A 26,569-nucleotide genomic window follows, 5' to 3' on the forward strand; every position below is an offset into this window, starting at 1 on the left:
TAATCTAACAGCCACTCAGATTTTTTTACCAGACAATTTGTTGTTGTCATAACAGACGAGCATGCACATGAATGTTTCCTAAACAAGAAATGTATTACTAGTAAGAAGTAATGTGGGATATTACACAACTTAATTTGATATTCCAGAGTCTCTTATTAAACAAAATATCACAGATGAGATATAAAATGTTCAGGTCCCCTTTAAGGTTACCTTGGTAACAGGCCACTCTGAGTCTGTGTGCCTGTGAGAATTAAACCAGTAGAGGACTGATGTATCTTTGCTAACATTGAAAAGCAACCTAGCTTGAGAACAACACAATGTAAACAGCCAAGAAACACAAAGACAAAGTCATACTTCAGTAGACTTTCAAGTAAACTAGACCAACTTTTATGCCTGTGCCAATGCTTCTAAAAACAAATATTTCAGTACTTCATTAACAGTACGCACAGGCCCTCCGAACAGGGAGTGTTGTTGCTCTGGTGGGATTGCTATAATTTTAGGATTAGGATTTCTTTGTGCATAACCAGATATGAAACAAAATCAGAAATACTTTAAAAACAGCTACTGACGCATTTATTTTTCTGTAAATCATAACTCGCACATGTGCCTATACTTGACAATTGACTATTTTTATTAAATGCTCTCACTATAGAGCCACCTGCCAACTTGGCTGGTGAATTAGACATGCTTACCCACCAATGCCAAAATATACCCACATTTGGAAGGTAGTGGGTGGTAATTTTAGGCCCTGAGTATAGTACTGAGTACAGTACAGCAATGTAGTGAGTAGAGCACAGTATAGTGTGTGAGACCAAATGCTGCTGGAAGTTGTGTTGCAGGGCCAGTAGGAGGCACTCTTTCCTCTGGTCTAAAAAAAATATATATGCCAATAACCCAGGGCAGTGATTGGGGACATTGCCCTGTGATGGGACGTTTAAACAGGTGTCCTAACTGTGGTCACTAAAGATACCATGGCATTTATCGTAAGAGTAAGGGTGTTAACCCTGGTGTTCTGGTTAAATTCCCAATCTGGCCCTCATACCATCATTGCCACCTAATCATCCCCCCAGTTTCCAATTGGCTCATTAATCCCCCTCCTCTGCCCTGTAACTATTCCGCAGGTCGTTGCTGCAAATGAGAACGTGTTCTCAGTCAACTTACCTGGTAAAATAACGGATGAATAAAAAATTAAAAAAATAATAATAGTACAATACAGTAGAACACAGTAGTACAATACAGCACAGTGAGTAGAGCACATTTTACAATGTGTGTGTGAAATCCTGAATGCTGATAAATTGAAGCTGCATTCCAGACTGTCTATTTTACAAGTTAACACTGGCTAAATCTATGACGTTAAAATGCCTATTTACACTGTTCCATCTGACTGCGCAATCCACTGTCTCATCAGCCCACGCAGGCAATTTATAAACTTGATATCCACTATAAAAATCATATAGACATCAGCTCACATTTCTTTTAGACTAACATTTAGCTTTCAACGGCAGAGATTTGTATAAACATTACTGTCTGTCTCTCCGACATTTGCAACATAGTTTCAATATTCAAATCTGATCTACAACTGTCACACAGTAATGAACGAGCCTGGAGTCAGGATGAGACAGAGACAGGCGGGCAGCTTTTCTCAGCCAGTTGAAATATATACAAAGAAATATCTACAGAAAACAGGTAAAACTAAATGAAGTGGCGCTACTTTGTAGTCTTGTGCCAATATATCTTCCAGACACCGACCGGCACTGGCATTATCACTTAAGTAGAGAACAGTTCAATACAATAGTAGAATACAAAAGTACAACAAGTATACAGTGGGGCAAAAAAGTATTTAGTCTGGTGTCCTTTGACTGCTCTTTGGTCTTGGCCATAGTGGAGTTTGGAGTGTGAGGTTGTGGACAGGTGTCTTTTATACTGATAACAAGTTCAAACAGGTGCCATTAATACAGGTAACGAGCGGAGGACAGAGGAGCCTCTTAAAGAAGAAGTTACAGGTCTGTGAGAGCTAGAAATCTTGCTTGTTTGTAGGTGACCAAATACTTATTTTCCACCATAATTTGCAAATAAATTAATTTAAAATCATACAATGTGATTTTCTGGATTTTTTTTCTCATTTTGTCTGTCATAGTTGAAGTGTACCTATGATGTAAATTACAGGCCTCATCTTTTTAAGTGGGAGAACTTGCACAATTGGTGGCTGACTAATTACTTTTTTGCCCCACTGTATTATACTGTACTCTACTGAAGTATTCTCTACTTTACTGTACTGAACTCTACCCTACTCTGCTGGCTGTATTGTACTGCACTGTGCTGCACTGTGATTTCCAAACTTGTGAAACACGAGAATAACATGCTATCCATAATTATGCATTTCTATGTAGGACAAATCAGGGACCAATGAGGTAATTATGTTACAGTAAATCCATTACTGGGTGTAACTCCACATCACTTACTGTGATTCAATAACCAAAATATATATTTTCAAAATCAGGGTGCCATATATATATATATATATATATATATTTTTTTTTTAAACACCTTTATTTAACTAGGCAAGTCAGTTAAGAACAAATTGTTATTTTCAATTATGACCTAGGAACAGTGGGTTAACTGCCTTGTTCAGGGGCCGAATGACAGATTTTTACCATGTCAGCTCAGGGATTCAATCTTGCAACCTTTCCATTACTAGTCCAACACTCTAACCACTAGGCTACCTGCCACCCCAAAGGTAGCCTACTGGTTAGGTGGTCATAGCTGACACCCCATTCTTTCTGCAGACATCTTTGAATCTTAATTCGGAGCAGATACTTAACAGAGTTTTTTTTGAAAACGTGGTCGCATAAAAATCTGAGGTAGATTTTACCGTTTTTCGTTACCAAAGTTTGCATCTGCACAGTTCTTCCACTAAATTAGTTTTTTTTTTCTCTTTTTTTCCTGTGAAAATTGTTAAAAGTAGTCATTGTGAATAGAGTTGTATGGTTTGTTAAACTTTAAAATCAAATGGTTTTTGTTTGGCATACATTTTAAAGTGGAAAAAACTGAGTCAAAGTGTAATTCGGTTTCTGTGGAAATGCCCTATTGCGTAATTTCACGCGGCTCTATGTTTATCATGATTATTTTGATTAATTCTGTGGGCATTTGTTTTCGCAAACTCTACCATCACTAAGAGTGTAACTACATCCAAAATATCCCATATTTTCCCCAGATGTCAAAAGTAGTGTCCTGATATGATTTAAGCAAAAAAGAGTGATTGTGTGTGAAAACTGGAAAAGGCCCCTGGAGAAAGCAAAATTGAAGGAAAAACTAAACAGATTCAGGCAAAAAAATAAAACAGATGTTATAGGGCCCTGGCATATAGGCCTAATCTAAGAACATAACTCTAATGACAGAAACTGTTACGATGTCAAACATGAGACAAAACGAGATAAGCCTATGTCGAGACAGATTTATAGACTATGCAACAACAACAAAGGCATAACCTGGTTTACAATGCAACAATTCATGACATTTCACCAAAGGCTGTCAAAATCAATTCAAGTCTCATCAGCAATCAAAAACAAGGTTACTGGCAGGCGGCCCTGCCTAAATTTTACAACCTGTTGACGCTCAGCCCGGTCTGATGCAGGCAGCTTTTGGCTGCCATTGATTGACAGTGTAATTCAGAGAATCAGACAGTGATCTGATCTCCATCACCTGGCTGATGCTGGCTGAGTGAGAGTGATGCTTTCCCTGTTTGTTGTCTTTGACGGAGAGGGGATGTAGAAACAGAAGGGAGAATAATAATAAAGGTCAATAGAATGATGTGATATCACTCAGCCACTCCTGGATAATCTTTGGTTACATTCTATTCTGGCCTACTGATGGAATCGAGCTGAGAGACATTGGGCTGTTAAAACAGTGGCTGTGTGAGCTGTGAGTTGAGCTCATTGTTCTCAATACAGTACGACACAATATAGTGTTCTGGGAGTGGGACAAAAGGCCTAGCTACATAGTTCACTTCTACCATACCGGGTCTAGACCAGGGGTCTCCAACAGGTAGATTGCGAGCTACTGCCCATCTATGAGTAACTCGCCAATCAATTCTGAAAGTCCATGCACTTATTAATGTACCCTCGCGAACTGTCATAAACTTTATCTACTATCTAGCGTAAGTGTACCTATTAAGCCCAACAAAAATCTACATTTAGACATTTCTAACATATACTGTCCTAATTTCTGTAAGAAAAAGTTGAGACAAAATGAAAGATGTAAAGTTTTATGAAATATTTGTTCAGGAGATTAAACAGAATTCTGGACTGGGCTTAATGGATACCGAACATACCATGTAAACCCCATGGGTGGTCCAAATAAGACCCACCTCTTAAAATCATCCATTTTAATTCATTTCCTAAATGTTCAAAACTTAACTGCCCATTCTTATTTCATAATGTGATTATGAATAAAGTTATCAAAATAAACCGATCATTACTACTCATCATAAACCCTAGCACTAATAACAGGGTGTCCAATCATATCCACAGAGATCAATGTGGACTTAGACTTTTGTTCTCGCCAAAACGGTACACAACTGATTCAACTAATCATAGACTTCAAACAAGATATGATTGGTTTAATATTTATAAATGAAAGGTTTGGGGTATAAATATACACTATAAACTACAATATTATGCAAAGTTAGTATTTGTTTATTGCCATTTACATTCACAGGTAAAGTTTGTGCTACTGTACCTTTTAAGCCCACCTGAGAAATGTTCCAATTTACTCAAATGTAATACATGTATAACACAACAAGGTTAATTTAAAAGTAAAATAAGACAAGATGCATTTAAAAATCTAACTTGTGAATTTCTGAAATCTATTATCTTGTTGCTACTGTGTGACTCTGGCGTGCAGGCACGACTACTAGCATGGAAAAATGTTTTCCATGAAATGCCATCCTATTTGTGCATATATCAGTACATTAATCTTTTCATTTTACATAAAGTATGATCAATTATTGGTAAAGGTACAAATAATATAAGAAGTGTTTATCTGCAGGTCACCTAAACACCCACAAAAAAATGCAGCTTTGAAATTGGCTACTCGGGAGAACTTTAAAATAATTGTCAATAACTTAATAATAAAACGAAAGATTGGTTTAGAATAAAAGCTGTTATTGATAGAACCACCAGATTAATAGGTAGAAACATTAACAGCAGAATTTTTTTTTATTTTTTTTTATCCAATGATGGAAGTGGGTAATGGGTAATGCCACATTGACCCCCGGTTAGCCACAACTGGCTTAAAAAGGCAAACGTAACGTTATCTGCCAATTAATTTCCATCAAAATTGCCTTGGTACACACGTTTGTCTATCACTCTGTATGTAGCCAGTTAGCGATGCTTATGATAACCGTCAGAAATACTTTCCCCAAAAACCTTCTCAATTAAATGTTAACTGCAAAGTTTGCTTACCTGACATAGTGCCTTCAGAAAGTGTTCATGGCCCTTGACATATTCCACATTTTGTTGTGTTACAGCCTGAATTCAAAATGTATTATATTGGGGGGGGGTTCTCATCCACCTCCACACAATACCCCATAATGACAAAGTGAAAACATTTGTATTTTTTTTTATTTTAATGAAATACATAAATATCTCATTCATACCCCTGAGTCAATTACATGTTAGAATCACATTTGGCAGTGATTACAGCTGTGAGTCTTTCTGGCTAAAAGTCTAAGAGCTTTGCACTCGATTGTACAATATTTGCACATTATTCTTTTAAAAATTCTTCTAACTCTGAAGTTGGTTGTTGATCATTGCTAGACCGCCATTTTCATGGCTTGCCATATATTTTTAAGCCGATTTATGTCAAAACTGTAACTAAGCCACTCAGAAGCATTCAAGGTTGTCTTGGTAAGCAACTCCAGTGCAAATATTTTGTATTGCATTTTTGAGGTTATTATTCGGCACAAATTTCATTTCTTTGCCACAATTTGTGCAGTTTTACTTTATTGCAAACAGGATGCATGGTTGGAAATATTTTTATCATGTACAGGCTTCCTTTCATTATCTTATTTAGGTTAGTGCCGTGAGTTCGGAAAGTATTCATATCTCTCGACTTTCTCAAATATTTGTTACATTACAGCCTTATTCTAAAATGTATGGAATAATAATGACAAAGCAAAAACAGTTTTTTAGAAATCCTTGAAAATGTATTAAAAATAAAAACAGAAATACTTTATTTTCACAGGCCCTTTGCTACGAGACTCGAAATTTAGCTCAGGTGCATCCTGTTTCCATTGATCATCCTCGGGATGTTTCTACAACTGTATGCGAGTCCACCTGTGGTAAATTCCACAGAGGTCCCACAGAGGACACTGCATGTCAGAGCAAAACCAAGCAATGAGGTCGAATTGTATGTAGAGCTCCGAGACAGGACTGTGTCGAGGCACAGATCTGGGGAAGGGTACCAAAAAATGTCTGCAGTATTGAAGGTCCCCAAGAATACAGTGGCCATCATTCTTAAATGGAAGGAGTTTATAACCACCAAGTCTCTTCCTAGAGCTGGCAGCTCGGCCAAACTGAGCAATCGAGGGAGAAAGGTCTTATAGCATAGTATAGTTCAATGATCATGTTAAAAAAGCATGTTTGTTAATGTGTACTTGTAATAATCATATCTACTATCATATGTAGCCTATAACAATGTTGGAAAATGTGTATTTCCTTTAGTTTTGTATTCAGTTAGCACAGTATGTACTCATTCACATGATCCCATTTTAGAAGTGTTATTCTCTACACTGACACTTCAACGATGTCTGATGGAATTACCAAGTTTTCACCTACGTGTTTGAAAAAATGCAATTCATAGTCGCAACATCTGCCCAATAATAATAAATCGCAATTAGATATTTTGTCCAAATCGTGCAGCCTTAGCAGTCGGGGCCGCAATGTTCTGTGTAATACCGACTGGGACTATACCATGGAAATTGCATCACAATACCATGCAGCCATTGAGAGTGTAACGATGAGTTTACAAATCATAATTGCCAGGTTGAGAGGTTACAAGCCCATTCTATTCATTATATTTGTATGGGCAGCTACCCATTAACATGACATGGGAGATATGTCTAGAGTAAGCAAACATCTACAATAAGCAAACAGAAACGACAGTCCATCATTACTTTAAGACATGGTGGTCAATCAACATAGAATATTTCAAGGACTTTTAAAGTTTCTTCAGTGCAGTCGCAAAAACCATCTAGCGGGATGATGAAACTCGCTCTCATGACAACCTCCACAGCAAAAGAAGACCCAGAGTTACCTCTGCTGCAGAGATGTTAATTAGAGTTACCAGCCTCAGAAATTGCAGCCCAAATAAATGCTTCACAGAGTTCAAGTAACAGACAAACCAACATCAACTGTTCAGAGGAGACTGCGTAAATCAGGCCTTCAGGGCTGAATTGCTACAAAGAAACCACTCCTAAAAGGTTACCATTAGCCTACTAGCGCCCCAATTCATAGCCCAGCCCTACACAGTGTAGGCTACACTACACATTTAACACGTGGTTAGTGGGCTAAACAATTCAATGACAATAAGATCAATTTGATCTGATTACAGTGGTAAGATTACCATGGTCTATATTAAAATCGGCGTACGTACCCTATCAAAAGATATTCTTCGTACCGTATTTCTCCAATGCCAAACCAGTTTGTCTTGTTTGCAACAAAACTGGTCGCCGTTAGCAAATAATTCAATCGGAGATGTCATTATGAATCTAAGCATGGTACTTTCAGAAGTTGATCCAATCAGTTTAGATGCTGTTAGAAAATGAAATATAGGCCTATATGCTAGCCTACTCCAGTGACATGTAATAGCCGATACGCTGTTAGTCAACCAATATTTTTTTTTAGTAAAGCAGTAGCAAATATATATATATATATATATATATATATATATATATATATATTTTTTTTTTTTTTTTTAATGGCACGCGAGACACCCGTCTGATTTGCACCCATCTCAGTGAACTAATCCATTGCAGATGGATAAATGCTTCACAGAGTTCACGGGGATGGCACAGTCCAAGAAGGGGAATGTGGCTAAAATGCACGTCTCTCTCCAGAATGAGCTCTCCCGTCAATTTGTACACATTCATTGTTTCATAACGTGTGCAAATTGTTCAAGTTTGAATGTACATTTACCATTCATTCCTAAAATGTCTAATCTACAATGTTTGTTTGGTTGAGGTCATTTTTGTTAATGCATACAATATATTATTATTTCAGTCTTTATGCTACATGTGTGATAAACAAGTTTTGGTATATTTCATTCCATTTATCAGTTTTGTCAATTTAGTAATTGTCTTATGTTTTGTGCCCTCCTGTCAATGTTGAGTAAGGACATGCACCTGATTAGGCAGAGAAGTAGGCCTAAAGGCTACTTGGGCTGTATGCAAATTTGACCTGATTCAGGAAACTAGGCGAATGTCGCAACTTCACAGGATAGCCGGTTGAACGTTAAAAAAAAATGTTTTGGTCAAAATACAGTTTTTGGCAGAAATGCCTTCTCGAACATGTGAACCTTTCATGTGCCTTAATAACAAAACGTGTATGCCATCTGTAAATATGAATAAAATTGTTAAATTATGAGCCTTGTTGGTTAAGCCACAGAAAAAGTGAGCAACCTTCCCCACTAGCCATGATTGTCTGAGATAATGAGTGGGTTGGACATGCTGAGAGGGGAGTTCAGATTGGTCTGCCATATTGAAGGCTGCTGTCTATTTGAGCTTGTCAGTCTGTACTGGTAATCCTGTCGAACGCGGCTTTTAAAAAAATGCATTGTGTGGTGGAGCTGCATAAGTGTTGCTCTCCACTTTCTGGAGGATCAAGTTTTGAAAATCAGTGGAATTAGAGTATGATAGCTAACGAGATGGATAAAACAACTGCCTCCGGATTACATCTTCAAACTAAGGAAAAACGTGGTATGGCATTCCTGACAGGGAGACGCGTGTCCATCATGCATGATGGTGTAAACAGATAAGATGGCTAGCTACATTTTCAGAAATAACATGTTTCAAATTTGACAGAAAGGGGGTTCATTTCAAGCTATAGTGTACTGTTAGCTAGCTAACGTTAGCTGGCTGGCTCCCTAGCGGATGCTATTATTTGTTTCCCAGAGCGGTTTGCTTTTCTAGTTAGAGCTTAATGTTAGGCATTGTTGGCACTTTGTTCATTGTTGTTTAATTAACCTCTTTGGGCTAGGGGGCAGTATTTTCATGTCCGGATGAAAAGCGTGCCCAAAATAAACTGCCTGTTACTCAGGATATGCATATAATTGGTAGATTTGGATAGAAACTACGCTAAAGTTCCTAAAACTGTTAAAATAATGTCTGTGAGTATAACAGAACTGATATGGCAGGCAAAACCCCGAGGACAAACCATCCAACAAACAAAAAAAAACATTTGGCATACCACTATTTTCAATGGCTGTCACTTTTATTGTAAGGCGAAAACCTACCAGATTGCAGTTCCTAGGGCTTCCCCTAAATGTCAACAGTCCTTAGAGTTTCAGGCAGGTTTTTGGAAAAATTAGCTAGAAGTTAGTTTTTCTAAGTGGCTCACATTTTGGCTGTAGTGTTTCCATGCGCATGGAGGAAAGCGCATTCTTCGTTATTTATCTCCGGTAATGAACATACTACTCTCTGTCTTAAATTTTATTGTTTATTTACCTATTAGGGTACCTAAGGTTTGATTATAAATGTTGTTTGACTTGTTTGGATAAGTTTATTGCTAATGTTTGGGATTCATTTTGTATGCATTTTGAAGGAGGGAAACCGGCGGATTATTGACTGAAGCGCGCCAGCTAAAACTGAGTTTTTATAGATATAAAGAAAGACATTATCAAACAAAAGGACAATTTGTGATGTAACTGGGACCTTTTGGGTTGCCAACAGAAGATCTTCAAAGGCATTTATTATATGGCTATTTCTGACTTTCGTGTCGCACCTGCCTGGTTTCTACGCGGGGCGCTGTCCTCAAATAATCGCATGGTGTGCTTTCGCCGTAAAGCCTTTTTGAAATCTGACACAGCTGCTGGATTAACAAGAAATTAAGCTTTATTTGATGTATTACACATGTATTTTCATGAATGTTTATATTTATATTTCTGTCGTTTGAATTTCACCGGATGTTGTCGAGGTGGGTCGCTAGCGGAACGCCTGCGCTAGAAAGGTTTACTACCTAACGTTAGCTGGCTGGCTTGTTAGCTAACCTTACGTGACGTGTCTACAACACTGTTGAATATGGCCGTTGTCGGTAAATCTGCAAAAACGCATAATGAAATGGTTGCCAGCAGAGCTGGTTAGGCTGTTTTCATGTTATCAGGAGGTAAATAAATAAAGTGTGCGCACCGAGAGCGAAATGAGATGGGTGGTGCCGAAGCTTAAAAGGGTGTAAACGATGCTGAATGGGTTTAGACAAAGAGGAGCTCTTCACTAGATACCAAAACATTCAAAAGGCGAAACTCTCTCAAAAGCGAGTTAAGTTCATCAACTTTCAAAGAATAATTACTTTCCCATTGTTCCACAAATGCAGCGTATGATATACCATTTTGTAGCTCTGAGTCTACTTTTATCCACTGTAAAAATGTTGCTACATAAGACCGAATCCAGGTGGTGAGTCACAAATGTAGGCATATAAATGTGCCAAATTTGGGGGTCTGATAGTATTTTTGATTGGCTTAAAGCAACACCACTAATGAGCTGTGGAGCTTCTCAAAGCAATTTTTTTATTCATCTCAGAACAGCAAGCAAACAAAGTCTGTTTTTACATCCATTGAGTTTAATGTATTTGAAAAATCTTCCCGACTCGCTCGCTCACTTTTGATAACCACTCAGCGTGAAAGGGATAAATGGGACGCTCTGAACCAGTGGAAACGTCAAAACAGGTCTACAGTGGTTCGTCATTTAAAAGTTGCAGCGTTCTGCAGCACAGCTTGCGTAGTGCCGCATAATTCTATGGCACGTTATTCAAGTGTCAGCCATTAAAGCTAGTTAGTGCTTGTTTGACCACAAGAGGTCATCTTTGAGAAACACTTCTGCCATCGACTTCATTAATTAGAACAATATTTTGGAGGTTATTAAATTTTCAAAAAAATGAAAGCGAGCAATTATAATCTGAATAAAAGGGCAAAATAATATTTGTAAAGCCCAAAACATTTATTTCTGTTTTTTGAGGGAGAGGAACACTGGGCCAATTGTGCGCTGCCCAATGGGACTCCCAATAACGGTTGGATGTGATACATAATAATAATACTTTTTGTCATATTATTTGTTTTTTATATTCTGGTGGATTAAACTGAAATTGCAACCAATCACAGCCGGTTGTGATACAGCCAACCTAAGTAACTAAGAAATACATTTGAGGATAGAATCCTCCCCCTACCCTCCTTCTGGGCAAGTTTCCATGACAGAGAACGGTTGATTGTCAAGGGCAATGAATTAAATTATCTTGAGTCGTCTCACTAGAATTGTCTTACTCTTTCAAATGACTGCTTGATCCACACAGCAGACATTATGGGCTAGGTTAGGAATGCTGTGTTTCACCTGTCGCGCTATATTTTTTTGTGGCGTCATTACATCATCCATCTACGTTATATAGGTATGCACGTCAGCTTTGACAGCGGTTTTGCACATTGGCGTTAAACTAGACATCGGGCCAATACAGATGTTGGAATTTTTAGCTAATATTGGTCGATTCCTAGTTGAAAGAACACTTTCGTTCGACCAACATTTTTGGTCGAACGAGCAAGCAAAATGACACAATATACAACCAGTACACTCTGGAGAGGAAACCACAATACAATGTAGCCAAACAACATCGCTTGCAAACTGCACAGATGTGAGATTTTTTTTCCTCGCTATACAACACTGGTCCTCTTAAATTTTGATTCCAGGTTGCATATCATAATATTTAAAAGGCATATCAGATGGTCTTCTCTGTCCATACAAGTCACACCAAGCATAGGATTGAAATAGGAAAATTAGTGTACCTATGAAAAAACTATGAAATAGCTCCTCAATACTACCCGATGTAACATTTAAATGTATTACATGGATGGTGATCACAGCCCTACCGAAAACACATTTAAATTGTGTTTTAATTATTTTTTTCCCACCCTGATCTATGTATTCCATTTTTAAAAAATTGGCTCCCAATGCAGCTTTACTTCCAGGTTATTTTGTTGCATCTGGCAGTTCCTGGCCTGCGATTCCCCACAAGGCAGCTTCTTATCATTATTGCTAATTATCTGACCATTAATAGGTCATGGCGAGAAGCTTTTGTAATAATTTACTTTTCGTAGCAGGTTTAGGAGAACGTACGCAGCAGATAAGGATAATAAACATGGCAGGTAGCTAAAATACTAAAAACTTATTTTGTAAATTTGACAAATGCTGGATCCAATCTAGACATGACAACGTTCAGAATCATAACAACGCATACCTTCCGGCCACATCATTTTCGTGGCATTGTCAGACAACCCGTCTGTGAATTATAACTGTTCTGAAATAACGCCATATTTCCATTGTGACATCAGACAAGACACGATAACTGAAACACAGGGCAGGCTGGCAAAAGTTTGGAAAAGCAAAAATATTGGCAAACACTAAACTGACGACAAACGTTATATTACCGAGATAGCACATTAGCTATCATTATACAAAACCTGACAACCTAGATAGCTAACTTTTGACAGTACATACCGTTATTAGTAACGTGCAAGAAACTATAAAACAGATTAATTGTTAGCGACTTAGTTAAAGTACGATGAAAAGTGAAGTCGCATTACTTTCATCTTGTTTGCTTAAACTTTGCGTGGAATATGAACAAATTACCCCGTAAATTCGCTTAGTTTGTTAACCAACTAACGTTAGTTAAGTTTTACATGTGACAATGGTAACCTAGCTAACGTTAGCTGGCTAGCAAATTCGATAAGTTTGTTAACTAACGTTAGTTAACTTCCACATGTGGCAATGGTATGGACACTGGAACCGAGCTAACGTTAGCTAGCTAGCTAGCAAACTTCTGCATTCTTACCAGGAAGTGGGAGCCTCGCAACTGTTATTTTCGGGTGGCGAAGGTGCTTACTTTTCCAATCCAAGGTCGTGCTGCAGTCGAGTTGCCGGGCCGCTCTTGCGTGGCACCTTTCCCTGTGCGCTAATACTTTTCAGAGACGACCTCTATCGTAAAAGTAGCTAGTTGACGAGGTATGTTCCAAAAGAGTCCGTCAGCCCCTTTACCATTCCTGGCCTGTGGCAGTATTGTAAACAACCCAGGATTGATGGGGCGGGGTAAACGTCAGAGAATTGAGGGGAACTGTCAAATACCACTGGGGTGAAACGAAAGTAGATATTTTTTATTTTCAGTGATCTTTAAGGGTAGATTTACAGGTATCAGAAGTAGTAGCCTATGGAGTACCGCAATATAAATCACAATGCCCATAAAACCTAGCGGTCAAATACGGAAATGGTTCCAATGGTTTTTTCCCCATTCATTTTTCCCATAGCGGATTTTAGAACGTCTTCAAATAACATCTGTGTTTCGAGTAGGCTTATCCTGAAGTGACGTTTAGATGTTTATCAATACATTTGCCTGTATTTACGTAATTGAATAGCCCACTCCCTATACGGTATCTTATTCTGCCCCTATACAACTTTGAATGTGTTGTTTGTTGGCAACCTTGTTATTTACAAAGTTTTTGGAACAGATTTCTGTTGGAATGTTCCACAAATTATACCCACCGTCTATTTGTCTAGCTATTTAAATGCATGAGAAATTGGTTATAAAATTAGCTTTCCTTGGCTTTTATAAACCAACAGTCTAGCTTGCTAGTTAGCTATCTAGCTAATGTTGCTGGTGAAGCTAGGTGTTTTTGATGTTTGTTTGTGGGTGTGGGGTGGGTACTTCAAGTATTATTTGACTTGTCACTACCCTAGCTAGCTGAATTATTTTGGTCTGGCTTTTTGAAAGGTTAAAGAGATTAGCATCTTCTATTGAGTCAACAGTGTACAAACTTTACTACAGGAAGTCATTGATCTGTTTTCTGTTACCCTCTGGACAGCAGATCATTGTTATAGCAAGAAGACAAGGTTATGTAACCTTATTTAGTCATACCTGCTATGGTTTTCAAGTGCCACTTTAGTAATGATGGTTTTGGGAAACAGCTCAGAGATTTAACGAGATGCTCATACGAAGGTTCCAACAATGAACTTAGCCTTAAGATGCTTTTGGGAAACTTGGCCTGTGTGGTACAGTCTTTCATATGTGTTGTAGTTTGTTGCATCTTATTGCTTAGTTTATCATTTGTGTCAACTTTGAATTCAATCTAAGCCACAGATTAAGGTCCTCTATTTTGCACTTGACCTTTAATAGACACAAGCCTGAAGATATTCAAGCAGCACTTTGAGAGCAAGCAGCCCAAATATTGAATGTTCCCAGAACTGGTTGATGTGCAGGCCAAAGTGACCACACACACTCAAATGGACCTACAGCTGGGGTAATATTCTGTAACCATTCACACATACATACAGTAGTAGACTCCTTAAAATGGCGCCGGAAGAACTGGCAGCAGTTTTACGGGCGCCCAACCAATTGTGCTACCACCACAGATAGATGCTGACACTAAGACTGCACTCAGTCAGCTGTATAAGGAAATAAGCAAACAGTAAACCCCTCTTCCAGAGGTGGCACTCCTAGTGGCTGGATACTTTAATGCAGGGAAACTTAAATCAGTTCTACCAAATTTCCATCAACATGTTAAATGTGCAACCAGAGGGGAAAAAATTCTAGATCACCTGTACTCCACACACAGAGACGCATACAAAGCTCTCCCCCGCCCTCCATTTGGTAAATCCGACCACAACTCTATCCTCCTGATTCCTGCTTACAAGCAAAAATTAAAGCAGGAAGCACCAGTGACTTTGGTCTATAAAAAAAAGTGTTCAGATGAAGCAGATGCTAAACTACAGGACTGTTTTGCTGTCACAGACTGGAACATGTTACTGGAATCTTCCGATGGAATTGAGGAGTACACCACATCAGTCACTGGCTTTATCAATAAGTGCATTGAGGACGTCGTCCCCACAGTGACTGTACATACATACACCAATCAGAAGCCATGGATTATAGGCAACATTTGCACAGAGCTAAAGGGTAGAGCTGCCACTTTCAAGGTGCGGGACTCTAACCCGGAAGCTTACAGGAAATCCTGCTATGCCCTGCGAGGAACCATCAAACAGGCAAAGCGTCAATACAGGGCTAAGATTGAATCATACTACGCCGGCTCAGACGCTCTTCTTATGTGGCAGGGCTTGCAAACTATCACATACTACAAAGGGAAGCACAGCAGCGAGCTGCCCAGTGACACGAGCCTACCAGACGAGCTAAATCACTTCTATGCTCGCTTCGAGGCAAGCAACACTGAGGCATGCACGAGAGCATCAGCTGTTCCAGACGACTGTGTGATCACGCTCTCCGTAGCCGACGTGAGTAAGACCTTTTAACAGGTCAACATACACAAGGCTGTGGGGCCAGACGGATTACCAGGACATGTGCTCCGTGCATGTGCTGACCAACTGGCAGATGTCTTCACTGACATTTTCAACATGTCCCTGATTAAGTCTGTAATACCTACATGTTTCAAAGAGATCACCATAGTCCCTGTGCCCAAGAACACAAAGGCCACCTGCATAAATGACTACAGACCCGTAGCACTCACGTCTGTAGCCATGAAGTGCTTTGAAAGGTTGGTAATGGCTCACATCAACACCATCATCCCAGAAACCCTAGACCCACTCCAATTTGCATACTTCCCAAACAGATCCACATATGATGCAATCTCTATTGCACCCCACACTTCCCTTTCCCACCTGGACAAAAGGAACACTTATGTGAGAATGCTGTTCATTGACTACAGCTCAGCGTTCAACACCATAGTACCCTCAAAGCTCATCACTAAGCTAAGGATCCTGGGACTACACCTGGATCCTTAGCTCCCTCTGCAACTGGATCCTGGACTTCCTGAGGGGCCGCCCCCAGGGGGTGAGGGTAGGTAGCAACACATCTGCCACGCTGATCCTCAACACTGGAGCTCCCCAGGGGTGCGTGCTCCTTTCCCTCCTGTAGTCCCTGTTCACCCACGGCTGCATGGCCAGGCATGACTCCGAACCATCATTAAGTTTGCAGACGACACAACAGTGGTCTTGTCACCGACAACGACGCGATAGCCTAAAGGGAGGGAGTCAGAGACCTAGCCGGGTGGTGCCAGAACAACAACCTATCCCTCAACATAACCAAGACTAAGAAGATGATTGTGGACTACAGGAAAAGGAACACCGAGCACGTCCCCATTCTCATTGGTGGGGCTGTGGTGGAGCAGGTTGTCCACATCAACAACAAACTAGAATGGTCCAAACACACCAAGACAGTCGTGAAGAGGGCACGACAAAGCCTATTCCCCCTCAGGAAACTAAAAAGATTTGGCATGGGTCCTGAGATCCTCCAAAGGTTCTACAGCTGCAACATCGAGAGCATCCTGACTGGTTGCATCACTGCCTGGTACGGCAACTGCTCGGCCTATGACCGCAAGGCACATCAGAGGGTAGTGCGTATGGCCCAGTACATCACTGGTGCTAGGCGTGTCAGAGGAAGGCCCAAAAAATTGTCAAAGACACCAGCCACCCCAGTCATAGACTGTTCTCACTACTACTGCATGGCAAGTGGTACTGGAGTGCCAAGTCTAGGACAAAAAGGCTTCTCAACAATTTTTACCCCCAAGCCACAAGACTCCTTAACAGGTAATCAAATGGCTACCCAGACTATTTGTATTGTGTGCTTCCCCCAACCCCTATTTTTACGCTCCTGCTACTCTGTTTATCATATATACATAGTCACTTTAACTATACATTCATGTACATACTATCTCAATTGGGCCGACCAACCAGTGCTCCCGCACAGTGGCTAACCGGGCTATCTGCATTGTGTCCCACCACCCGCCAACCCCTCTTTTACGCTACTGCTACTCTCTGTTCATTATATATGCATAGTCACTTTAACCATATTTACATGTACATACTACTTCAATCAGCCTGACTAACCGGTGTCTGTATGTAGTCTCGCTACTTTTATAGCCTCACTAATGTATAAAGCCTGTCTTTTTACTGTTGTTTTATTTCTTTATCTACCTATTTTTCACCAAATACCTTTTTTGCACTATTGGTTAGAGCCTGTAAGTAAGCATTTCACTGTAAGGTCTACTACACCTGTTGTATTCAGCGCATGTGACAAATAAACTTTGGTTTGATTTGATTTAGTGTAAATCATAATGTTGTCAACAAAATGTTGTCCTCAATGCTTAAGTGGTATTGTGTAAGGCTCAGATTAGTAGAAATGCTGTGATCACTCATCGTCCTAAATGTTGTAATTCACAGACACACAGTGACCACGATTTGAATGCTGCAGCAGAGACGGAATGATGTTTAGGGACACACGCTAAGAACCAAAGTATGACTGGACATGGGAGGGCCTGATATTTGTGACCACAACCTAAAAGGGTTGCAGAAGCACACCATCACCCCATTTTATGTTTATTCTATGGCCAACTACCTCTCTAGCCCACCTGAAATCACAATATGCTGTTTTACATGTTATTTGTGCTGGTCTAATTCCTATTATGGAAAAGCAGAAGAATTTGTGTGCTGACATATAGTAATAATAGTTCATATGGTGCTCTTCGATGTCACCAGGTTTGTGGCAATAATGAATAAATCATTTAATATTTACTTATTGTCAAATGTTATGTATAAAAGGCATATGTATTCATTGTTTACTATTGATTTCTTTAAAACAACGCTATTGTTGGAGTTCATGTGTAATACTGTGCTATTTAATGCACTCACGAAACACTGGGTGCTCAAAAACCAGCCGAACGGGAAGGGGAGCCACCCTCGGTCGGACTCGTGACAATGTGTTTGATGTGAATGAGTGACTATGTGCATTATTGTCAAAGAAATATGCTTATTCATTCAAGATTATGGATATATTCTGTAATTAGTTCATCTGGCTGCACCTGCAACAGAACATGTAAACATTTTAGTTCTTAATTGTATTAATACAGCAGTGTATTCTGACATCATGAATTGAAATAGATTTCACCTCATATAGACAAGACCAAATGCATAAATAAACAACAAATATTAGTTAAATACATTATGGAACATGAATTGAAAATGTTAATATCTTGCGTTGCGATTAAGGTATCTATTAGCTAGCTAGATGGCTTGCAGGGATGTTGTAGTCTTGCATGATGTTTACTTTGATGCTAATTAGCATTTTCGAATCTGAGTAAATAGAGCTGAATGTATTGATATAAGTCACCTCGTCTGAGAGATTTACATGGTTAACAAAATGTCACACCAGGGAAAGCCTACATGAAACACATACCTTGTTCTAAGTGGTTTAGAAATCCCCTATGGGAAAAACTAAAGGTGAAAAAACTATTGGAACCATTTACGTGTTTGACCACTAGGTTTTATGGGTATTATGACGTGTCAACTTTGACACCCCTGTTCCATAGAGCCCCAAACATACCTGTTCTATAGAACCCTGTTCTATAGAGCCCCACAGTAGACACATCATAATCAACACCTTATGTATTTTTGGGGTGAGGAAAATGAACTCAATATATTTTAAAATTACTAAAACCAAATTGAAAGTATAATAGACCTAAAGTGTCTTGACTGTGTCCAGCTCGCTAGTCAAGGAGCGATTGTTCACGCTTTCAGTTTTGCACGAATGCCGCCTGTAGAAAAGGCCCATGGAGTTGGTGGAATACTCCTTTAATTCATTGCCATTTACTCAGCTGGGCCAGGGGCACTTTAATTAGGTCACGTGGAAATGTCCGACAGATCTCAACTCCATAAAAGGAGGAAATTGCCATCGCCTGATCTCGCTGCTTTCTCTTCCTTAACTCCATCTCATCCAGAAGTTCTGTGCGTCCATGAATCCACGTAAATCCACTGACTCTTACCTTTCATCTGAATTATCAGTGGCGATCGGGAGAGTGGGCCATTCAGTTACTGTTAATAGTTATTACCGCGGAGCGCGGCTTGGAGCGCAGCTTCCAACATATTGTGTACTGTGAATTGTCAATGATCACGGCCCTACGGATCCTCATAGGCCAATTATGCAATCGATATGGTTCATGTGTATTGAAATTAATTATATGTACACATGAAGACAATTGAAAGCGTGAAATTAGAAATGTCATTGTTTGCTAACTGATTGACTTTGATCATGGGGATTATAGATTGTATAACCATTCACTGTTTGTATTCTTTCATGATTTATGATAATTAGTTATGAGCCTAAATGACTCGCGGATGATTACTATTGACTTCTTAATGAACTGGACTGTTGAATTCCTTAACTTATGTTAATAATGACTGATATGATTTGATCTTTGATTATGAATTTGATTGTATAGATGTTATTTGTTTCCTTTGTGATGCAGCACAGACTGCTCAGTAAATATACCACTTTATGGTTAAAGGAATTCCTGCCTCAGTCTCATACATTCCTCTGTCACCTGTTGTTCACCTTCACTGTCAGGTCATCCTACCTGTCCAGCAACCCACACAGATTCCACTAATCTTTCAATGGTCCTTTGAGCCGGATGATGACTGAACCAAAGACAGGTGAAAAGGAAATGGAGGCGGAGAGGGAAGAATTGTCTCCACTGGAAGGAAGAAGCGAGGAGGAGAGAGCAGCTGAGGGAAAGGTCTTGGAACAAAGGAAATATCCAGGAGCTAAGCCTAAAGCAACAAAGGCTTCATCCTCATTCACCAGCAGCACCAGAAGAACCAGGCAAGCACCTGGTTATCTTAAGGATTATGTGGTTGAGGTTCTGACATCAAAGGGCAAGCCCACCAGAGCTCAAAGAGTTGATGGATCAACTATACGTTTCAGCCATCAACCATCCCCTCTGAGCCAAGGACCGGAAACTGCTTTGGAGCAGGAAAGTGGTCTACGTGAAGAACCTATGGAGGAGGTAACTCCCACTGCACAGGTTGACCAGATTCCAGAGGCAGGCTCCGCTCACCCCTTAACTAATGGGAAATCGTCGAAGCACTCTAGACGGAGTGGGAGTTCGACCAGTGGATACCCCTTTGGAAGTGGCCATGGCAGCCGCCATTCACTAGCCCTCAGCGATTCACAGACCGCTGTCCTACAAGAGAGGATGAAACTATTAGCTTTGGAGGAAATTGAGCGTCAGATTGAGGAGGAACGACAGGCTGACGAACGATGTCACCAATTGGATGGGCAGGCCCGTAGAGCTCTACAGGAACGGGAATTCATTGCCAAGGACCTGGCATAGCAGCGACGGCACCGTCAAGCCAGAAGGGAATTAGAGGAGGCACGGATGGTCTCATCCTTCCTGGAGAGGAACGAACAGGGAGTATCCACTGTTTCTGGTTAGGGTAGATTTTAATAATCACAGTGGGTACAACATCTCCTATACACTTCCTTACAAACTCACTCACCGAATCAGCGTATACGTCAATATTATTATCTGAGGCTACCCGGAACAAAAGTAGCTCCAGAGGGCCCACTGAAAATGTGTTATATTTCCTCTGCATCAAAATTAACAAATAATAGTCCCTTATCTAGCGTTTTTGGAATTTTATGCTCTTTGACTATAAAATAAATAATATGCCATTTAGCAGACGCTTTTATCCAAAGCGACTTACAGTCATGTGTGCATACATTCTACGTATGGGTGGTCCCGGGAATCGAACCCACTACCCTGGCGTTACAAGCGCCATGCTCTACCAACTGAGCTACAGAAGGACCACTGTTCACCCTTGACTGTGTGACAATGCACGCCTCCAACTCAATCATAGAGTCTGTAGATGACACAACAATATTAGGCTTGATTACCAATCAATGATGAGACAGCCTACAGGGAGGAGGTGAGGGCACTCAGAGTGTGGTGTCAGCAAAACAACCTCCCACTCAACATCAACAAAACAAATTAGATGATTGTGGACTTCAGGAAACAGCAGAGGGAGCACCTCCCTATCCACATTGATATGGAACAAGGTACAGATGTTATAGGTTATAATTCTGTCACCAATAGTTTGTTTTATTTATGTTTTACAATTTGTTTTTGTTTTTCCATGGTACATAATCACACACAGTATTTCAATATCTTACATTGTCAATAGATATCGCTTTCCTTTCCCATCTTCCAGGTTTGGTGAATGGACCAACCAGACCCTCAAGTCTGACGTGTCCCTTGATTGGTACCAGGAAGGGTGGGTGAACAACCTGAATGTAATTATTTTTGCACATAACAGCAGCATGCAGGCCTCCACCGAGTACAGACGGGAGCCACAGCTGTTGACTGAAGTAAACAATGCAATTGTGCATACAGTTATTGCATTTACACATTTGTGATTGACTTAGTGTTGTTGTTTGTCTGTTGCTATTTTTGTATAACTGAAACCCCACCTGATGTGATGGAAGTTGTCGAACCAGATCAGAACACCTTCGAGGACCACCTTCAGGCACGGACTGAGAAGGATGTGGAGGTTTTTGACCAGGTAAAAATGAATGTCCGCTGTTCATTTATTTTCTGGGCCTCCTAGAAATATGTAAGAAATGTATTTGTAATATGAAATATAATTGCATTTATTCCTGTTATCAATCAAGGTGAGACTGAACATCGACAAGGCGCAGGTTAAACAGAAAGAGAGCTACCGGAGCAGAATCAAGAAGGGGACCAAGTACTACGACATCCGGGTGTATTACTTGGTTTGGAAGAAGGATGAAAGGAAGTTGAGACCTGGGAAGCCTCGCTGCTCTTTCACTCCTAGCTGGGGTCTTCATCTGTTAAGGTGAATATAAAAAATCTCAGATAATAACTATCTGCATTTGCATGCAAAATAACCTGAAGTTAGTTTTAGTTTCCCTAACACTGATATTTTTCTCTTTGTCTTCCTAGGGTTACCTCGGTGGTAGCCAACAATCTTCTTCATTTGGAGCAGTTGGACGGTCAACCACTGAAAACACTGACTCCCTATGCTTCGGTAAAGCCCAATAGACAAAGTATGTTAAGCTTTAGTTGACATTTGAGAAAGTAAGAAATAGTAGTTATGCGATCTCTGAAATCTCTGTACAAAAAACTGTCCGACAGCTAAATCCAGCCCAGCTAGCACCAGGACTCGGGCCCAACTCAGTGAAAGCATGATCAGTTGAGAGTCAGCGCCAGGTCTCGAAAAACTTGCCAACACCATGCCATGGGATATGGCGATAAGAGCTCGGGCTGATCAAGGCAACTACATGGCAGTAGTCTCGTGGGATTCTGAGAAGGCCGTGTGGAGTGGTCGAGGCACTCAATTTTCCAATGGTTTTTATTCACTCTGTCCTCTAAAAATAAATATTTAATGTTATTTCAGATAAGCTAAAGTTAGCTAGCTAGCTAAATTACTCGAATAGCTAAACTTAGTTTAGACCAAATTGAGTTTTATAACATTGACTGTGTGTGAAAGTTATGAATGAATAAAATAAAAAAAGCTAACATTAACATAAGCTAGCTAGCCTAACGTCAACGTTAGCTGACTGACAGTGGTACTAAAGATAGCTAGCCAGCAAGACTTATGTTAATGTTAATTTAGCTAGCTGACATTGTAATATATATACATATATATATATAAATAATTAACATGGATAATTAAGCTAGTTAGCTACATTAATATAATCATACTCATCCACTGTTTCGTTTTGTTGAATATTTCCCTTATCCATAGCCTAGCTCGCTAATGTTAGCTAGCTAGCTAACATTGGACACCTTAACATAGGCCCTCTGACCTCAAGATTAAGTTAAAAAACGTTCGCTATAGACAATGATAAGTGGCTAGCTACTGTAGTTTCATAAAGCACCATGTGTAACTTAGCTAGCTACTACTTAGTCAGTCATGCACTTACTGTCTGCTGTCTCTTTCTCTGTCTTGTGTGGAGAACGGACACGAGCCTAGCTTACATTAAGTTAGTACAGTAGCTCGCTAGCCATTTGATTTGTCTCAACCTTAAGTTAAAGCTGCACAGTTCTTCAAAAGTTGTCAACTTCTCTCTGTTAGTCTTTTATTGTGCCTAGACCCGTGTCTTCTATCCTCTGAGTGAGTTGCTATATAAATATTTCAGCAAGTGTGTCACGCATAGGTGTAATAGGTGGCAGGGAAGTCAGGCGCAGGAGAGTCAAATGGAGTGTAAATATGGAGTCTTTTAATAAAGTTCCAAGAGTATGCTCCATAACAATAAATGTACAAACAAACAAAACATGGGTACGAGGACCCGACGCGCACCTATACAAACAATCACACTACACTGACAACAAATCAATCTCTGACAAAGACATGAGGGGAAACAGAGGGTTAAATACACAACAGGTAATGAATGGGATAGAAAACAGGTGTGTGGGAAGACAAGACAAAACCAATGGAAAATGAAAAAAGTATCAATGATGGCTAGAAGACCGGTGACGTCGAACGCCGAGCACCGCCCGAACAAGGAGAGGCAACGACTTCGGCAGAAGTCGTGACAAAGTGTGGATAGTTAGGCAGTTTATTTTCTTTATAGAAAAGTTCTAACAATGTTACAACCTTCAGTATTTCAGCAAGCTTGTTAGGCAGTTTATTCTCTTTACAGAAGCCTATAGTCATTCAGTACAGTCATTCAAATGTTGTTGTCTTCCTCTCCTAGTAAGTCCTGAAGCTACATATTAGAGCTGTGCCTAGACTTGACAAACCTCGTCTCACTCCCTTGACCTGCTGCTGCAACTCTTCTTAGTCTCTCAGAATGTGGAATTACAATGTTGTTACAACCAGCACATGCTGAGTGTCTACTGTCTCTCTGTCTTGTCTGCAGAGCAGATGCTAACCTGTGTGACAGACCTCCCGAGTGGCTCAGTGGTCTAAGGCAGTGCTAGTTGTGCCACTAGAGATACTGGGTTCGAGTCCAGGCTCTGTCTCAGCCGGCCGCGACCGGGAGACCCATTGGGCAGCGCACAATTGGTCCAGCGTCGTCCGGGTTATGGGAGCTGGTTTGGCTGACAGGGATGTCCTTGTCCCATCACGCACTAGCAACTCCTGTGGCGGGCAAGGTGCAGTGCATGCTGACACGGTCGCCAGGTACTGTGTTTCCTCCAACACGGGTTAAGTGGGCATTATGTCAAGAAGCAGTGCAGGTTGGGTTGTGTTTCAAAGGACGGATGGCTCTCGACCTTCGCCTTTCCCGAGTCCTTACGGGAGTTGTAGTGATGAGACAAGACTGTAACTACCAATTGAATACCACAAAATTGGGGAGAAAAAGGGGTAAAACATAAATTAAAAATGACCAGTGTGACAAACTATCCACACCTCTCTCTTAGTAAGTCATGTACATCTCAGTGTAATTCAGTAATGAGAATTACATCACATCTCTATTGAAATATGAAGGTATGAGAATGGTAATAATTATGCACCAACTTAGAAAATGTCCTCTCCTGCTGTCTGTCTATTTCATACTGTTTAGTTCTTTCTATCTTACAGAATCTACTGAAACACATTACCCACACTGGAACAGCACCATCTGCAGTTGTGTCATGTGACTTAAGCCTTTCCACTCAGAGGAATTGACCTATATGAAGTATCCTTCAACTATTAGGTGCTTTTTGAGTTCGTAGCTGTGCCAATTAGGAACTGTGGCAAGCACACAGCCCTCCATCAACTAAATCTGCCATTTTCATACCGTATACAGGCTGTGAGTGTAAAGGGCAAAATTAACTCCCATAATCAAATTAAAAAATATATATGTTTTTCTAATTTTACACAGAATCTTTCACATCGTGGATTTCATATCCGCAGAGAAGAAGGAGACAGAGGTTGGGACAGTGTCATGGGTCCATGATGGAATGAGCTACTGGCCCCCTATGCTTGTACAGAATGATGCACAAGGTCAGTGAAGAGAAAGGAGGCTAGAGATACACTAGAGGTAAGATGCCATTCTCATGTGGCAAAATCTATCAAAACCAACAATGTACTTGTATTTGCAGTCAACTATTTGTATTTTTTGTGAAACTGACAGCAATCTCATATAGTATTCCACGTTTTGTGACAGCCTTATTCTAAAATGGATTAAATAGTTTTCCCCCTCATCAATCTACACACAATACCCCATAATGACAAAGCAAAAACCGTTTGATACCTTTTCTAATTTATAAAAAATTCAAATATTACATTTACATAAGTATTCATACTCCTTACTCAGTACCTTGTTGAAGCACCTTAGCCAGCGATTACAGCCTCGAGTCTTCTTGGGTATGACACTTACAAGCTTGGTACACCTGTATTTTGGGAGTTTCTCCCATTCTTCTCGAAAGACCCTCTCAAGCTCTGTCAGGTTGGATGAGGAGCGTCGCTGCACAGCTATTTTCAGGTCTCTCCAGAGATGTTAGATCGGGTTCAAATCCAGGCTTTGGGCCACTCAATGACATTCAGAGCCTTGTCCCGAAGCCACTCCTGCGTTGTCTTGGCTGGGTGCTTAGGGTCGTTGTCCTGTTGGAAGGTGAACCTTTGCCCCAGTCTGAGGCCCTGAGCGCTCTGGAGCAGGCTTTAATCAAGGATCTCTGTACTTTGTTCTGTTCATCTATCCCTCGATCCTGACTAGTCTCCCAGTCCCTGCTGCAAAACATCCCCACAGCATGATGATGCCACCACCATGCTTCACCGTAGGGATGGTGCCAGGTTTCCTCCAGACGTGACACTTGGCATTCAGGCCAACGAGTTCAAACTTGGTTTCATCAGCCCAGAGAATGTTGTTTCTCATGGTCTGAGAGTCCTTAAGGTGCCTTTTGGCAAACTCCACATGGGCTGTCATGTGCCTTTTCGTGAGGAGTGGCTTCTTTCGTGAGGAGTGGCTTGAGTGCTGCAGAGACGGTTGTCCTTCTGGAAGGTTCTCCCAGCTCAACAGAGGAACTGTGGAGCTTTTTCAGAGTGACCATTGGGTTCTTGGTTACCTCCCTGACCAAGGCCAATCTCCCCCGATTGCTCAGCGGCCAGCTCTGGGAAGAGTCTTGGTGGTTCCAAACTTATTCCATTTAAGAATGATGAAGGCCACTGTGCTCTTGGGGACCTTCAATGCTGCAGAAATGTTTTGGTACTCTTCCCAAGAACTGTGCCTCGACACAATCCTGTCTCTGAGCTCTTCCTTCGACCTCATGGCTTGGTTTTTGCCCTCGTTTCGTGACAGGTGCATGATAATGGTCCATTCAAAACAGATTTCACACCTATTATTTAGTATATGTAAAGACAAGGTTAAATCAAGAATAGTATGATGGGTGACAATATTAGCCTATCACTTCTGAATGAAATATTATCACTTGTGAATGATGCTCAGGTTAAGGCAAACATTGCATGTTTTTTTTTGCAACTTTTTCAAATCGTAGTCGCACACCTCATGTAGCCTAGCCTATAGGCCTATAT

The 26,569-nt window shown here is 40.4% G+C and overlaps 1 protein-coding gene and 1 long non-coding RNA gene across 51 annotated transcripts in view; both read right to left on the bottom strand.

The window, feature by feature from the left end:
- The window catches only part of LOC118358892 (serine/threonine-protein kinase Nek7-like), a 133,153-nt gene extending 119,559 nt beyond the window's left edge, over positions 1 to 13,594 (bottom strand). For all 50 annotated transcript variants that reach the window (XM_052480160.1, XM_052480155.1, XM_052480167.1 and 47 more), the window contains exon 1: positions 13,089 to 13,594. The gene's annotated coding sequence lies outside the window, so the exon portion shown is untranslated. The remainder of the gene's footprint in view (positions 1 to 13,088) is intronic.
- A 7,682-nt stretch (positions 13,595 to 21,276) lies between these two features.
- LOC118358694 (uncharacterized) overlaps positions 21,277 to 26,569 on the bottom strand; it is a 33,554-nt gene continuing 28,261 nt past the window's right edge. The window contains exons 2-3 of the long non-coding RNA XR_004820512.2: positions 21,561 to 21,693; positions 21,277 to 21,453 (exon numbers count right to left, since the gene is read on the bottom strand). This is a non-coding gene — a long non-coding RNA (uncharacterized LOC118358694). The remainder of the gene's footprint in view (positions 21,454 to 21,560; positions 21,694 to 26,569) is intronic.

Source organism: Oncorhynchus keta, chromosome 26 (genome assembly GCF_023373465.1).
Source record: "Oncorhynchus keta strain PuntledgeMale-10-30-2019 chromosome 26, Oket_V2, whole genome shotgun sequence".
NCBI lineage: Eukaryota > Metazoa > Chordata > Actinopteri > Salmoniformes > Salmonidae > Oncorhynchus > Oncorhynchus keta.